Source organism: Poromitra crassiceps (genome assembly GCF_964638095.1).
Source record: "Poromitra crassiceps genome assembly, chromosome: 4".
NCBI lineage: Eukaryota > Metazoa > Chordata > Actinopteri > Beryciformes > Melamphaidae > Poromitra > Poromitra crassiceps.
This window is the reverse complement of record NC_139626.1, coordinates 39523013-39540672: the sequence shown is the minus strand read 5'-3', so window position 1 is coordinate 39540672 and position 17660 is coordinate 39523013. Positions and strand designations below refer to the sequence as shown.

The following is a 17660-nucleotide window of genomic DNA, read 5'->3' as shown; positions in this document are numbered from 1 at the left end:
TTTTAAAAGCACTATTCTCCCCCTCTGGGCTTCGACAGATTCCATATAAGCATGAAGAATATGGAGCAATAGTGTATATGGTCTACCCAGGCGTAAAATTAAAGACTCTTGTCTACGTACCCCACATAAATCTTAAGAGTGAGGGAGAGAGAAGCGAGAGAGAGAGAGAGCGAGAGAGAGAGAGAGAGGGAGAGAGAGCGAGAGAGAGAGAGGGAGAGAGAGCGAGAGAGAGGGAGAGAGAGAGCGAGGGAGAGAGAAGCGAGAGAGGGCGGGAGAGAGAGGGAGAGAGAGGGAGAGAGAGAGATGGAGAGAGAGCGAGAGAGAGAGAGATGGAGAGAGAGAGGGAGAGAGAGAGCGAGAGAGAGATGGAGAAAATGAGAGGATGAGAATGAAAGAGGGAGGGGGAGGTGGAGATGATGAAACAAAAAGTGGTTGATTTGTCCAACTGTTGTGAACCGCTGAACTGTACTCAACCCTGGGACAATGAGATGGTGTGTTTCAGTACATGGGTGTGTGTGCACACACACACACGCGCGCGCACACACACACACATGTGCACACACACATGTGCACGCACACACACACACGCACACACACACACATGTGCACGCACACACACACACACACGCACACACAGACACAGCGCAAACACACATGAACACATACATCATTCCAAACCATCAGGAACAGCTCACAGCAATTGGCTGACATGGGTTTAGCTCAAAGATTGCTATAAAGATAGCGAACACCATTTCTCAATAGCTTTGCTCCACAGAGCGTTACTCCTCCCCAGTAAAGGTCCCTGGTCCCATTCCCTCCTCACTCTCATCTCGATACATGTGATGGATGCCGCCTCATCTATCATACATACCCCGGTCTGAGAGGGAGCCAATCAGAGGGTTCAGAACACACGTCGCCACCCTAGCGGAGAACACGCGTTACAATTTCTCACATGGTTAGAAACCAGACACTCGCGCCGTGTAAGTTATTGGCGCGGGCCTACAGGCCAGCGTGATCCTCATCTGTCAGGGAGCGTTGTGTGACATTATCAGGCCCCCCTCTCTGCAAAACGTAGAGCTGCCGAAATGGTTTCATTGAAAAATGTGAAAGAGGCGTTAGGGACTAACTGATGGGTGCTAATACACGGCCGCCGTTATCTACAGTGAGCGGCAATAAAACAAGTCCTTCAGCACCAACTGAAGCGCACAGCTCGCGTTAGCATTACGCTACGAGTCTGCTGCTCGCTGCAATTTAGCAGATCATCTACAGGGTTTCCCCCACCTCAGAATGGGCCTTTGTGTGTGTTTGTGGGGGGGTGGGGGATGACTACGCACTGACAGTAAGCATGATCTGTCTTCGTACAGACTTAACTTATGGAGAGATGTGTTTTTAAAGCACCCCAAGTTACAGACTTAAAAGGATAGTTCACATTTTTTTACAGTCTAGCCCTATTTACTTACCTATGATGATGTTGATCGCTGAGAGTTGTTTCTCCATCCTGTTCCTCATAGTAGCTCTGGAAGGTTGTGCGAAAGCAATTGCGAGGTCAACGGGGTCACGCGCCTCCTGTATGTACAAGCTGACAGAGGCTCCCTCAAATGTCCTCCACAGTCACACAAAGTACATTTCACTGAGCTTCAGGCAGCTTGTACATACAGGGGCGTGACCCCATTCACCTTTTGTTTGTTTTTTACCCAGATTTCCAGACCTACTATAAGGAACAGGGTGGATTGTGCTCAGAAAGAACTCTACCAATCAACATCGTCGTGGGTAAGCAGCAGTAGGGATGCACGTTTTCCACAAATTCCAAACTGGATCATTGGTAACGTTTAACGAGCAATCAATCGAGTAATTGTAATTAAAAATACAAAATTTTCCAAACCATACCAAATGCGTTTTTTTCCTCAATAAAACCTTTATTTATACAGCAGCAACTTATTGTATATTTCTCACGGCATTGCATAGCATAGCCTACGCTATGAAACGTATGAAACACATAGAAACGTAGAGGCATAACTTTTAGACATGTCAACATTTGCCCAGAATCCCCGCCGTGGCCGCAGGGGCTCGCTTACCGCGCGAAGATTGTTTACTTTTTCTGCTGCAGTGCGTCGCAGCTCTTAAACGCTGATGCAGAGTTGCTCAGCTCCAGTCCAGGTGTAGTCTCGCTGGCCAGCCTCCTCTCCCTTCCGTCCGAGGAGTCTGGCGCCGCAGGTCTCCATAACTGGGATAAACCCTCCCCTGCTCTACTCTGCTCTCCCATTGGAGGCGTCGGTTTCAGTGGCAGCCGGATGTCCGCTCCCCGCTTAAGAAGCTCTGTGATTGGCTCCGACCATGTCAATCAGAGTGGCTTCCGCTCCCTCCTCCCTGTGTGTTGCTGTAAATAGTCCCCTGCCGCCTCAGGGAAAACAACAACGCTAACTAGCAAGCAAGCTAACGGAAGAAACCTACACGCTAGCTCGTTGCTACACGCTGAAAACAGCAAGTTGGATTGTTTGAAACTATTTTCCAAGGGCACTGCCGCTAAGCGCCGCCCATCGCAATCCCACTATGGAGACCTGCGGCGCCAGACTCCTCGGACGGAAGGGAGAGGAGGCTGGCCAGCGAGACTAGTCCAGGTGAGACTAGGATCCGAATGAACATTGTTCAAGTGATTGTTGTTATACGTGCGTCGCAACTCTTCCTCTTCCTCGCTGATGGTGGGTTGCTCCAGGTTTGAGGAGCCAGCCAATTTATCCGAATGAACACTGTTCAAGTAGAGCATCTTATGACTTGTCTGAAAAGGGCTATAGTGATGTAGCCGAGTGTCCGGGTCCGCCTATTACTTACACTTTGTTAATAAAACAATAAACGAGAGTCAGGCTGTAACGTTATAACACGTTTCCACATTTATTCTCAGACAGCTAGCGCCTAGCATTAGCACTAAGCACACTAGTCAACACCGGCTCTGTCTCTGTCAACAACAAAGTCCCCCACTTCCTGTTCTACGGCAACTCTGAGGGGACATCCACAGAGCCGTGCATACACACTGAACAGTCTGTTACAGTGATATCATTGCGCCCTCTGGAGGATAATTGAAAAATGATTTGAAAACACCGTTCTACTGACAGAATGCACGTTGCTAAAATTATACGGTAAAAATGCTTGATTTTGAATTACTATGCAGTCAGGGTTGTCCTCCTGAACTCAATGACATATCAGTCATTGTAATGATTGTTTTTCTTGCAACCCAAAATCAAAGATTAAAGTAATGTCCCCCACAATTTAGTGGGATATTTCATTTACATGTAAATTATAAGGCTAAACCCTCCTGATAAAACTCTGAACTGTGGAAAAAAAACCCTGATCTAGAAATGTCTTTAGGGAATTAACCCTAGATGGAGTATTTATGCTTTAATGATTTAACACAACGCCTGTCAGTTCCATTAAGGGCGGGGGGGGAATACAAAACAGCACAAACGATGTGAAGATGCTTTATCAAGCCACTGATCACCACATTTGGTCATATCTTTGTTCCATCAAGCATGACCATCTCCTCACCCTCCTCTCCAGCCTATCACGGCGCTGCACCATCAGCTCCAATCAATACTCCCTGGCACTACTGTAGTCTCACTTACAAACACTTGGAATGAAAATGCCATTCGATATCAATCAGGATCGCAGCTGCGCAGCTGAACGGCCGCGACCAATGACGTTGTTTTTATTTCTCTTCTTTCATTTGCCGTCAAACGGGCGGCCGCGTCAGAGCGGTGCGAGCTGGATCTTTGGGCCGGTGGTTTGTGCTGAAAGGAACCAGATGAACAGATAGTGGAAGATGTATGTAATGCAGTTAAAGTAAACGCCCAGTAAGCAGGAAATGTAAGAGGGGCCTGGGGATGATGCTATTACAGCAGACGCTGATTGTGGACGATCTGCTGAAGAAGGCAAAGATATGGAAAATATCATCGGGAGCGGCGCTGGATGTAAGACGTGCATGCAAAAGAGGACAAAAAAGGAAACGGAACTCGCGATGTGGGGGATGTATGTACTAGGCTAACGATACACTCAACTCACGATTCGATACGATTCACGATACCGAGTTCACAATACGATTTTCTCACTTAATTTTTTTTTTAACAAAATGAGATTGCAGACAAATTAGGACGGAAAAAGATTCCTTTAATTATTTCTTAGACGAAAAACCACAAAACACAGTTTTTTCTTATCTTTCCACTTATCAAATTAAAGAATCGCTTTTTATTAACGAGCTCAGGGTATAACCGCAAAACGCACACTTTTTTTCACAATGAACGCGTATTTCCGTTTCTTTATAAAAGAAAAACTGATCAAAAAAGCATCACGATTCATTTTTCATCTCACCGATTTGAATCTTCACACATTTGTAAAAAACGTGTAACTGTCTCGATGTATTGTTACGATCGCTACCCCGCGACGCAGGGGAAATGAATCATTTCTAAACAATCTTAAGCAATCGTTAAAAACACTTCAACAAAATCTCCCTGCTGTTACATTGCGTCGCTGGAATCAAAACCAGAATTCCCCTGCCATTGTCTCGGGCCGCACGACTATTGAGGCCGACGCTTATTCACAACACTGAATCACAGTCGCTGAAACAATACTGCAGTGGCTTCCTCCATTGATAAGGAACGCTGTTCCAACATGGCAGCCAGAGATTGACGCCCCGAGCCCTGTGATGACCTCATTGTTCATCGCTCCATAATTCACATCGGCTCCGCTGTGTTGCATCACATTGTGTATGAGTCATTTCCCAGCTTCAACACAAAACACCACCACAAGGAAGAACTTCCCCATCAATACTGTAGTCACTGACTGCACGCTCACATTTTGATGTGATGCACACACACATACACACACGCACGCACGCGCGCGCACAGACACACTGTTTAAATGGACTGAAGTGGAGGGGGAAGCGGGGGAGGGAAGAGGGGGATGCTATTGTAAATGATTTCCTGCAGAGACCAAAATAATCGGCAGACCTTTGAGTGAGCTGCTTACAATCACTCTGGCCTTGTACACTGATTCTCCATTCAGCTCCCTAATGGCACTGTGCTGCTGAATGTGCAGCTGGCTCTATGTGTGGCCCTCCATGCCGGCCTGTCTCTCCGTGTGTGTGTGTGTGTGTGTGTGTGTGTGTGTGTGTGTGTTTCTGTGCATCTGATAATTGTGTGTTTGCATTTAAGTGTGTGTGTGTGTGTGTGTGTGTGTGTGTGTGTGTGTGTGTGTGTGTGTGTGTTTCTGTGCATCTGATAATTGTGTGTTTGCATTTAAGTGTGTGTGTGTGTGTGTGTGTGTGTGTGTGTGTGTGTGTGTGTGTGTGTGTGTGTGTGTGTGTGTGTGTGTGTGTTTGTTTCTGTGCATCTGATAATTGTGTGTTTGGAATTAAGTGTGTGTGTCTGTGTGTGTGTGTGTGTGTGTGTGTGTGTGTGTGTGTGTGTGTGTGTGCGCGCGCGCGCGTGCGTGCGCATGCGTGTGTGTGTGAGAGAGAGAGAGGGAGTGGTGGTCGTAATTGATGTGTAGCACATCAATATGTGTTTAGCAAATCTGTGGGAGGAAGGACATGCGTGTGTGTGTGTGTGTGTGTGTGTGTGTGTGTGTGACTGTGTGTGTGTGTGTGTGTGTGTGTGTGTGTGTGTGTGTGTGTGTGTGTGTGTCTATTGAGTGGTGACAGCTTTGAGTGGGGCACGGGGAGGTGAAGGGCACAGAGGAGGAGGTGTGTTGATCAGGAGGATGAGTGGTCTTTTTTTGGTTCTCTTTATTGAAATGTGGATAGCAACTACAGTGTGGAAGGTATTAAAAGACAATGGACTGTGCATGCTATACCTCATATCATAAAAAAACTATATAGGCCTATTTCAGTGATGAGTTGAGTGCCGGGAGTAAGCGCCCGTTGGTAAAGATTTGTGTGGAACATTAACAGCAGACTCCTCTCCTATAGACATGAACAACATCAAAATGTACGTATAATAAACTATAAAAGGCTTTCCTTTGATATTTCGCAGCTTTGGGTTGTAACACAGTAGGTCATGATTAGTCTCATGTAGTCAGACCCAGCGTCTTCACTTCCAACAATGGAGGGTCTGGGCCCAGTTGCACAAAACACCTTAGGTTAAGATTTCCGAGTCAGAGTTAAGGTGTCCATAAAATATAATCAGCTGCACAAAACACCCTTAAATCTTCTCCATAAGGTGAAACATTTTTAAGGACACATAAGCATTTAAGGGTGTTGTGCAGCCGATTCTATTTTATGGACACCTTTAACTCGGGACTCTAACGGAAATCTTAACCTAAGGTGCTTTGTGCAACTGGGCCCTGAATCACAAGTCAGCATTTCCAGGATTCCAATAGTATCATGGCAGGAGCCATGCATTGGTGCATCGTTCAAAATGTACCGCCCCCACGAGCTGCGTCACGCAAATAGGAGGTCCGTGGTTGGTCAATTCATATGACTGTCAAGCATTTTGTTTTTGTCTTTGGGGGGCGGTCCTTAACCACTTCTCAAGAGTCGTGCACCAGATGGAGATACTTATCTACTGGCTGGCTACTGCAGCGAGACTAGGTCATGGTTGATGTTACCGTCTTGCTGTGCTGGTCACAGTTCATGTCAAAGTCAGATGGAAAAGTAAACTACAATGTAAAAGTATTCTCCACCTTGCTCACATTATTACCAAGAATAATTACTGTATTACACATATTGAAATATATGCTGTTGTATCTTGTGACACGCTCAGAGCATCGCCCCACTTCAACATCATGCCAACTTCAAATGTGATGAAAATAATATAATAAAGTTGATTTAATTTAATAATAATCATGAATAAAAAGCTAGGCATGAATGGAAAAACAGGGTTGGCTACGCTGCAAATGAAATCAGAGGAAAACCAGTCAATGAAAAATGTATAAAAGGCTGTCTGGGGGAAAAAGAACATGTTTAGAGGAGTGATTTAAATACGACATTGATTTTTTTTGCAGCCCAAGCTTCTCAGATAACCCATTTCCAAAGCCTAAAGGCCAAGATGGCAAAGTCCTGAGTCTGGCCAGTCACTGACCGTGCACTTTGTAGGTTTTGTGTTGCTGTTGTTTTCATTAGAGTACAGTATTCACTCACTGTCTTGTCTTCTTCTGTGTTTGGATGCTAGCAAAGCAAAGCCAGTACAGAGCAGTAGGGACGAGGTGAGGTCACATCATCACTCCGAATTCAGCACTCTTTGCATCGGTGACCTGCTCATTTCAGAATACGATAGATCGTATGTAAAATTGCAGTACCAAAAATAGAAAAATAACAAATTAATTTTGTTTATTAATGACTCAAAGACACCATGACATGACAATATATTACAACTTGTCTGGCCATGAAATGTGCAAGATTCCCCCGGAAATATTACTTTTTTACCCACCTAAAATCATGTCACTCCTGTCCCGTCTGTGACCTAGTTCCGGTGTGTCCGCCTGTTGCTAATTTAGCCTTCCGACATTAAATGCTGTTGTAGTGGAGCATCGTTGTGGGCTACTTGGCTCAGGCTAGACTGCCGTAACATGTGACTCATCATAAACGAGATGAATTCTGTTGTTTTTTTATTTAAAAAAATGGTACTAAGTGGCTTGTGTTTTCCCCGTAAAAGGGGGCGAGACCATGTGCCACCTACAAAATGACGTATTGCCGATCTATCGTATCGACCTTCACATTTCACTGATCACTTTGACAGATTTTTTTTTAATTTTTTTAGCCTCCAAGTGCAGATTCCTATTGACTGTTCCTTCCTAGATTAAAAACAACTCCTAGACTTTGGAATAACCTACAGTACCTGAGGAGCTTAGGCCTGCAAAATCTGTATCCTCTTTTAAATCATTTATTATAGCCTTTTTCTTTTACATAATGACTTATATATTATTAAATATTTTGACCTCCATTTGATGGTTCTCAGAATCAAAATCAGTTTGACTTCCCAAGTAAGCTTCGCATATGGAAAGAACTTGACTTGGTGGGTTGCTCACGTACTGTAGGTGGCGGTGCCTGCTGGGGCCGGGGCTAGACTGTAAGGATGTTATGTCCTTGCTCTTCCTGGTCCATGTCATTCTGTTCTACGGTTGTTAGATCTGCTTAGGCTCATTGTAGAATCAATGCGTGTGACAAAGTCTATATGGAAATAAACAAAATTGAACTTGGACTTTAGACATAACACAAAATTTCAGCGTTGAAAAAAATCCAAAATGGAAACATTTGGGAAATATCTATTTTCCCACACATTATGCACATGGTCTCTGTTAGAGTTCTTGCCTTGTTTCATACCTTTTGCCCAGTTTGTAGCTGTGTGTTTTGAAAAGTGCTATATTATTATTTTTTTTACTTTGAAATGAATGGATTCAGTCCTGTGGGCGGGGGGGGGGGCACCTGCGGTTTCACTCAAACATCTCCGGACGTGTTTGACCCTCACCAGAGTTCAGAGCGGCCGCCGGCGGCGCCGGGGGCCCTCCTCATGTTGCTCAGCAGGACGATTAGAATCTACTGTACAACAAAGCTGAACAATGCAATGACCATTGAGCGGGATTACAACATTATATCACATCCAGCGCTCCACATAAACAGCCCTATTACCAACACGCATGAGTAGGCAGGCCCAAACAGAGCGCACTTCCTCCAACCCCCGATCCAAACGGACAGACGCAGAGGCCAGGCCGCGTGCTCAGAGAGCACAAACCACTGCGAGGGTTCCATATTAGGCAGAGTAAGACATCCATCTCTGGAGGGCTATTCTAGTCAAGCCCACAGAAGCAATGACTCAGTGAAATGCCCTGAAATCTTGACAGGCCGTCGTCAAACTGCCGGTTTCCCCCCTTTCCCAAGCATACAGTACAGTAGAACTAATGAGCTAACAAAGTAACTGCATAGTCCACTCGCATTGGACAAGCCCTTCTGAGGGCTTCTGAGGCCCTTCTGAGGGCTTCTGAATCAGGTGGTGAACGCCCCACACAAAGTGGGCCTGAGACTACGCGGCTATAGGAAAGTCCCTCATTATTGCATCGGGGGAATTAGTGCACTGAAAAGTCAATAGCTCAGCTTTTGAATTGAAGTTGAATTTTAATAATGCAATATTTTTAAGGTTCGTTTCTTACAGCTTAAATCAGAAGGGTGACTGACGACTGATTCATGCGTGAAGGTGGGTTGTCGTTAAGAGATGGGAATCGAGAACCCCGAGAACCATTTAGAAACCGGTTCCAAATGATCCAATTACTCTGAAATCGTTATCGTACGCCTCCGAGGTTATTGATTGCTCCTAGCAATGCCCCGGTATGTTTTTCTGACAGTTGCGCATTGCAAAAATACTCATGCGTCATGACGTCACGCTCTGCATCAACGCTGCTGGAAAACTTGCAAGGAGTCACGCGGAGAGGAAGAAACGGTGTGTGTGTGTGTGTGTGTTTGCGTGTGCATGTGTGTGTGCGTGCGTGCGTGCGTGCGTGCGTGTGTGCGGAGGGGTCATGCGGAGAGGAAGAAACGGTCCAAAGCGTGGCTTCATTTCAACATGACAAGAAAGGACGACAACGGCGCTGCTCAACGTCTGTAAAATGATCATTTCGAGGGTGGAAAGCACGATAAATTATGTTGAAACATGTTATATCCTTTGAAGAAAAGGAGCGTTGTAATTCATTTGAACATGTTCAAACGTTATTATAGGCAGACATTCTCCACTGTGTTTTCAGACTCAGGAGATGATGAAACAGCTACGTTGATGCTGAGAACCTGTGTAGGCCTACTGTAGGCCTAACAAAAATGAAACGGGAATCGATAAGGGAATGAATAAAGAATCAGACCGATAAGCAGAATCCATAATGGCATTGGTATCAATCAATACAATCGTATCAATCCCCAGCCCTAGTTGTCATCCCTTGCTGTGAGGAGAAACACTGAGAACAAACTGCCTTTACCGTCCCTTGCTATATTGCATGATGAGAAATTAAGTCATTACTGGACTGGAAGCCAGCAAATGGCAAATTGTTTTTCGGCGATGCTTGTTAAGATGGTTCTGGGACGTTCAGCCCTTGTGTTTCTCTATGTGTCCACTAAACAGAATTAATTGCTCCGGTGTTGGAAGTTGGACTCCCTAATCACCCTTGACGATGGAAATAGAGTCTTCAATAACGAGCAATGCACTTGTTAAAACTGATTATATGCCTGTTTGTCTTATTATTAAGGTGTGTAGCTATATGTGTGTATTATTGTCGGTCTGTATGAGCCGCATGAGAATTTGATCATGCTGTCTGGCCAAGGTTGATTTTTCATTATCTTAGGGGTTTCTTTCCAAGTATGGATGAGGCCTTTCTCATGCGTTTCCCTATTGGAATCAATGCTAAATTATAGATCAAAAAAATCAAAAAATATAGAGACGCTAAAATACATTTGTCACTGGGCAAATGTTCTTATAGGTTTTGGTGGAGCTGTCAACTGGTACCCCTCCCCATCAAGACTACTAGCAGTCAGCTCTCTTTTAAGATTAAGGTCAAATCCTGGCTTTTAGAAAATGTTACAGCCTAGCAACATAAAATGTCCCTTTTAATTTGATAGATTTCTATGCGTCTATCTTTACCACTTTTAGTATTTTTGCATTGTATAATAGTTTGTAGTTTCTATAGTTTTAGCATTCTCTGTACCTATGCCTGTTCTTTGTTGTTTTGTTTTGTCTGTCTAAGACCAAGGAGCACAATGGAAACAAGTTTGAATTTATTGCGTTTTCATCCTTGATGGTGTTTCTGAGATACATGTCCTGTTTCATGTGTTTGTTTTTTAACCAAAAATCAAATAAAATCAATCAATCAATCAATCAATCAATCAATCAATCAATCAACTGCTATTACCACACAGACATAACTCCTCCTATTCATTATGTCCCACTTACCAAGACAGTTGACTCAAAGTGGGGCAGCTTTGATTACAGGGTTAGATATTGGTACCACATCCCGACCGCACATTGTGTTAAATTCAGCACTCTGAGCGGAGGAGTCAGACCTGGGTCAATCAAGCAGAACAACCCAACAACATAGGCAGCACAAACATCCTATTTGCACCCCCATTTTCCCTAATAAGGAGCTTTGTCTTTCTCGTGCGTTGCATCATAACAAGTAGAATGAATCTGTGACCTAATTAAAGGGGGACAGATAGACCTACAGTCAGCATATTGCTTGCTGCTGCTGCTGCTGCTGCTGCTGCTGCACATTGTATGGCCCCAGGTGTCTCCAACAACATCAAAACTTGTGGTGGGTGTTGTAATTGAACGTGACCCAAGATGCTCTTGAACACATTCTGATTCACTGTCATCTCTGGAAAATAGCTCCTCTGCCTTTCTCTGGAGAGGATCTTCAAGACTGCCCCCGACCCCTGCAGTGCCTTGCAGACAACCACGGCCAATAAGATCCCAAATAAGCACGAAAGTATTTTTTAGGCTACATATTTCTCAGATGGCAATTTAAAAGAGCTGATAAGCAGCTTGTCAGACACCTATAGAACTCAAGAACTGCCGGATAACTTAGACACGAACAGATGCACTGATTAGAGATGATTTAGTGATATTTGTCTGTTCTATAATGATAATCTCCTCAGAGACCGGGCTGTGCTTTTTAACAGATGCTGCCAAAATGGCAGCCACGCCAATTATGTAAAATCTCGACAGGCTGTCAGGGGCAGACGTACAGATAACTACCTACACTGACCACTTTCCCCACCTGCTCTGTGGATCCCTCGGAGACACTTTTCTCAGCTCGGCTCCCACCGTGACAGATGAGCGGAGATATTGTCCTCCACTCTAACCTGGTCCACATCCTCCTCCACCCTTCATATCGTCGCACCCGACACAGAAATCTAGCCCACGAGAAGGAATGACTTTGCCCACACACACTAAGTCATGGCAGATTGCCATTTGGATGTTGAGAGAGTACCGCCAGTGGTTCAGACAGGGCCGGTCCACACAGCGATCCGACCACACAAAAAGACAACAAATGGCTATTGAGGGTGAATTGTGAATTGTCTAGCTGCCTGTGCTTTGAAAGCCATATCTGCAATTATTTGAGACAGATGAACCACTTGTAATTAATCGTCAACACCAGCTCATTGGCAGGGAGGCACAAAGCCTGATTATGTCATTGCAGGTTTCTTTGCTTTAAAAAAAAAGGGAGGGGGTGAGAGTCTCATCATAAAAAGAGTAGCCTACACCTCTGTGACCTGCACACATCTCAGGTGGAGGGGGGGTCTTCTCAGTTCCCGGGGATTTGTGCAGCCTGCTACACTATTTTCCACGCATTCCTCCATCCAAGGTCATCTGCAAGCCCAGATGCCTGTTCGGTAAATAAGAGCCAGATAGCTGTCACTCATGAATCCGCATGATTGACGTATCCTGGGATGCTCTGGCCCTGCTGGAGCCCACACAGCCTTTTCTCAACACAGTAGCTGGATCGGGTCTGGATTCTAGGCTGCGGCTGACAAGCCAACAACACCAACATGACTGCGTCCCACCGGACTCCTGTGACAGCCACACGCAATTGGGAAAACATCAGGGTGGATGAACACTTGCATAATATAGGCTGGATCTGTCATCCATCACTCATGCAAAACCCATGTGATTCGTCATTGCGCCCTGCAGTGCAGCCTGGCGAACGCTCTGGGCTATTGTATATATAGCCTAATCATAATGAACAAACCCTGTCCGCGCCGCTGTTATTATAGGCTAATGCGATCACACACCGATTGTTTGCTCCTCACATCCGAGCGACGCCCATTCAGTAACAATACGCCTCTGGACCATATACCGGGAACATAGCCCACCTACACATACCCGTCCGTCCGTCCAAACGGGCCCTTAAACTATAAGAATTGTATAGGCCACATTCCCATGGGCATCCGTGGGAACTAGAAGTCAGCGCTGCCGTCCATAGCCGCCTGCAAGTCACTGATTGGCACATGTTGACGTTAACGTTAAGGTTTACCGACGATGCCAGAATCCATAAAGTACATCATTCCTGAGGAGGAGGAGGAGGGGGGGGGGGTAAGAAAAGAAGAGCAGATCCTTACCGTTTCACCAGTAGCAGCGATAGTGCATATTATGCACACACATCCAGCACACAGAGGGGTCGTGAATAACCTCTTCGGCGCTGTTTATGCGGATAGAAATATCTTCCCAGTCGATAAATAAATTCAGTGATGATCGGCGATTCCGACGAATCAAGCGCCTCTGCTCCAGGTCTGCAATGTGGTGAGGCTAATGCTTCCTATACCGCAAGGAAAAAGAATTAAAAAAAACATGTGGGGGAAAATCTTGCCGAATGAGCGGATGGGAATGAAGCCTGAGCATGTAATAAACCAATAGCTGCGTGCTGCTTAGTATCCCAATCAGCGCTCACACACACAGAGGTGTCGCGTCCGTGCAAATGCACTAGGTCCAGTAGCCCACTGGAGGACAGAGGCGTCCTCTCCCTCTCTCCCTCTCTCTCTCTCTCTCCCCGCCTCTCTCTCTCCCCGCCTCTCTCTCTCTCTCTCTCGCCTCGCCTGCCTTTATGTTCTTACCGACTTCTGCTGAAGTCCACAGGCGCAGAGCAGAGCAAGGCAGAGCAGAGGACCGTGGTCAACTCAGAGAGAGGGGTCAGAGATGACAAACCAATTTGGAGGGAGGCGGTGGACGCTCGGTTGCTCTGAAGCGCAGCCCGGCGAGCGGAGCGTTGCGTTGCGTTGCGTTGCAGGCGGGCGGGGTGTGTGTGTGTGTGTGTGTGTGTGTGTGTGTGTGTGTGTGTGTGTGTGTGTGTGTGTGTGTGTGTGTGTGCGTGCGTGCGTGCGTGCGTGCGCGTTCGTTTGCACGCGTGCGTGTGTATGGAGAATGATTCCTGCCTGGCTGGGGGATGCAAAGAGATGAAGTGGGGTGTCTGGTAGAAAACGTGGAACTGGATCTGGCTCCCAAATCTCTGGACTTAGGGCTCCACCTGCCGTGTGAACGTTAGACCAGGCAGAGTTCCCCAAACCTTTCACAAGGAAAGCTCAGGTAGGATAAGATGCTGTCACAAAAAGCCCCATCTGACTTTTTTGTTGTTGCTAGACATAATTAATCAATAGGCGTGGTGGCAGCAAGTGGGTGGCTATACACAGTGAAACCCAGTCCCTTTTCATTCTCTCATTGCGCCTCATTCTAGAGGGGGATTAAAGCCAAATTTAACTATTCTTCATTTTACTAGGGACCCCGTGGAACCCCTTCCAGGCACCCCTGATGGTCCCGTGGACTCCACTTTGGGAACCACTGCATTATATGCTGGAAATCAAATGAGGAGCATGTGTGGTATAATAATTCATCCTAAAGCGATTATTGCTTCAGGTCTATGAGGGAAGCCTTGGCTGCTGACATGCATCCTACTGAGCTACAAACGATCTGGGTGAGAAGAGTCATAAGAGAAATGAGTCCACAAATGTTAAACAGCACGAGAATTCATCGAAAGTATGAAGCATAAAATATATATATATATATATATATATATATATATATATATATATATATATATATATATATAGCACTATATATATATATATAGGCCTATATATATATATAGTGCTGTGAGATACCAATCACAGATGTGGAATTTTTGGTAGCCTATAAGTGCCTTTTATAGTTATGAGTTTTTTGTGTGTACTTTTAAATGTTATGTCTGTTTTTTCTATGGACCTTGTGTCTGCTAATAGAAGTTGATATATATATATATATATATATATATATATATATATATATATTATGCTTCATACTTTCGATGAATTCTTGTGCTGTGGACTCTCTCTTCTCACCCAGGTCGTTTGTAGCTCATATACAGTATATATATATATATATATATATATATATATATATATATATATAGTATGTGTGTGTGTGTGTGTGTGGGGGGGGGGGGGGTGCTCGAGAGGTCCTTGAGGAGTTCAGAGGTCCTTGAAGGGGTTCCAGAAGTCCTTGACGGGGTTACAGAGGTCATTGAAGGGGTTCCAGAGGTCATTGAAGGGGTTCCAGAGGTCCTTGAGGGGCACAGAGGTGGTACCCTGGGCCTGGAGGCCCACCAAACTGGCCACATGGGCCTGATAAGTTTGATCAAAATTGAGTTAGGATCATATTTGGGCTCTGTACCAATTTTATAATTGTGATAACTGTCTGGGTTGAACTAATCACCATTTTAGAGAAAAGGACTGTCTTTAGTTTGCAGTAACTACAACAGATGAGAGTCGAGAACAAAGCCGGTGTCATGCCAAGTTTTGCACCCCCACAGATAATTGCATCCCCACCTTCCGGGAGCATATTGTAATGATTTATACGGAAACTTAACTGTTTAAAAATGATATAATTGTCTTGGTAGACGTGATCTCCAAGCCAGGGGGTCTGCCTGGCTCGTGGAGGCCGACTTTGATGCATTAGATCCGCGTGGAGGTGACTTCCATGCTTGGGCTCTCTTCTGGCTGGGGTCATCCCTATGTTCCCCGGGTCCTATGTTCCCCGCTTTTCCCAAATGGTGTCCACCCGCTATGCCGACCACCCGCAATGCCGACCTTAGGTTTAGGCGTGGGGGTGGGAGAGGTTAGGTTTTGGGTTAGGGTCTGGGGGAGGTTAGGTTTAGGCATGGGGGGAGGTTAGGTTTGGCGTGGGGGCTGGGAGAGGTTAGTGAAAAACGGGGAATATAGAACCCGGGGAACATAGACATGATCCCTTCTGGCTCATGGAAGCCGACTTTGGTGCTTAAAATCCGGGTACAGATGACCTCGAGACCCGGGGATCTCTCCTGGCTTTATGGAGGGGGGTGCAAATCTCGGCGGTTTGTACCTGCCGAGATTTGCATCCCTGTTTTTAAGTTAAAACAGCCCCTAAATATGGTGGGGGTGCAATTCTCGGCAGGGTGCAAAACTCGGCATGACACCGGCCCCAGACTAACCTGACGCTGCCAGATGGACGGTTTAGCTCCACATTAAATTACGTGGAGAGAATCTCTTTTGATCTCGCGAGGTTATCCATCTTGCAAGCAAGGTTAGACCCAGCCCGCATACAGGCCTAGATGTGAAGTTTAGGGTATGCTGCTGCGGTCTGGCTTGGTTTAGCACAGTGCTACAGCTGCTCGGCTAACTAGTCTCAACCAGTGGTCTCAGACCATGACCATGAGAGCTAACTAGCTACTTGTTGCGGTGCTGCAGCAGCTGTCCAGGAGAAAACTACTCGTGGAACTCATACTAACGCTAGCAAGCTCACATTTATACAAGGGATAATTAAGCCTGTTAGCGTAAAAATACAACTAACCATCGGCTCACGTCATCTAAAATGGACTGGACGATCTGAATCCTACCTACCTGCTCCCTTGACTTGCTTGTAAATCATCTGAGGATAATGATAATCCTCCAATCAGTTCAGTAACCCGATTCAAATCGATTCATTCCTCTAGATTGGGACATTAACGTGTTAACGCACAACGACTAGCTATTAGCTATAGTTCCCTGCTAGCTCTTCTGACGCGCTAGTTTCATTCATTTGCATGCCATTGCCAGACCAATTCGCAAATGCAGGCAGCCAGATAAACAGATAAAAGCCAATTAACGTTAAAACACCTGTTTGATACTCCCTGTGGAGTGCACATTAAATAATGTTTTGACAATTATTAGGTCAAAATGTTTTAATTATGATTTGCCTATAATTTAAAAATCGCTATAGCTAGCCTACATAAACATAATTAATAATAATAATTGTAATAATATCTATTTATTTATTTTTAACTAATTTGTTAGCACTGGGCCTATATAAGCAATTTTTTAATATAAAACAACATTTTACATCTGTGATATTGTATTCCTCTGTTTACAGGATTACAATTGTTCCTTTTTTGGATGAGCCCTCTGCCTCAAGATCAGAGACTAGGTGACATGCGCACTGCCTGAAGCGCTCATATCCACCGGACACAATGCTGGCAAATACGCGCTCTCTGCTTTTTGATTTGGACGTAGGTGAGCTGGTATGAATTGGCGCATCAGAGAAGTGGCTCGGCATCTCTCTTATCAGTAAATGTACCCGCGGACTGGAGGTTGTGTCGATTGTGCTTGGACGGAGTGTCAGTGTGGCGACCTGTTGATAACCCGCCGCTGCAATGGAGGTGAGATGAAGCCGTCATAGCCTATATAGCTAATGGGGATTACAGTGTCTCTGTGGATCCTGCAAGTTGCAGAATGTAGACAGAGACGTTTCTGAACAATTCATAGGCCTACTGTTATTATTTGTCACTGTAATACCATCCTAATGGGGTCGTGTTGTGTTGTTTTTGTTTTTGTACAAGCTAAATAATACGCCCTAGATTATCATTTAAGATATTTTCATTTAGGCCTATATGCTAAATATGACAAAGTAGAAACCGGGCCTGCTGAATCATTGTGAATCATTCATCTGTATTGAAATTTATTTTGATAATTAATAGGCTATCCCTTTGATATGAAAATGTATTAACGCTACCCAGGGCTACCCAGCATTGTAGTGAAGGGCTGCAGTGCTTCTGTTGTCTTAAACAATGACCCATAATTAGATTGTAGATGAGATGCTGTCATTTCCAGCCAATCATTTTGCAAATCAAATCATGCCATTGTACCATGATGCTTTGAATCA

At 45.1% G+C, this 17660-nt stretch overlaps 1 protein-coding gene across 1 annotated transcript in view; it reads right to left on the bottom strand.

Moving 5' to 3' along the window:
- The window catches only part of LOC310775773 (adhesion G protein-coupled receptor L3-like), a gene marked incomplete at its 3' end in the record, with an annotated part of 152726 nt that extends 139556 nt beyond the window's left edge, over window positions 1-13170 (bottom strand). The window contains exon 1 of the mRNA XM_083635907.1: window positions 13079-13170. The remainder of the gene's footprint in view (window positions 1-13078) is intronic.
- Window positions 13171-17660: the final 4490 nt, after the last annotated feature.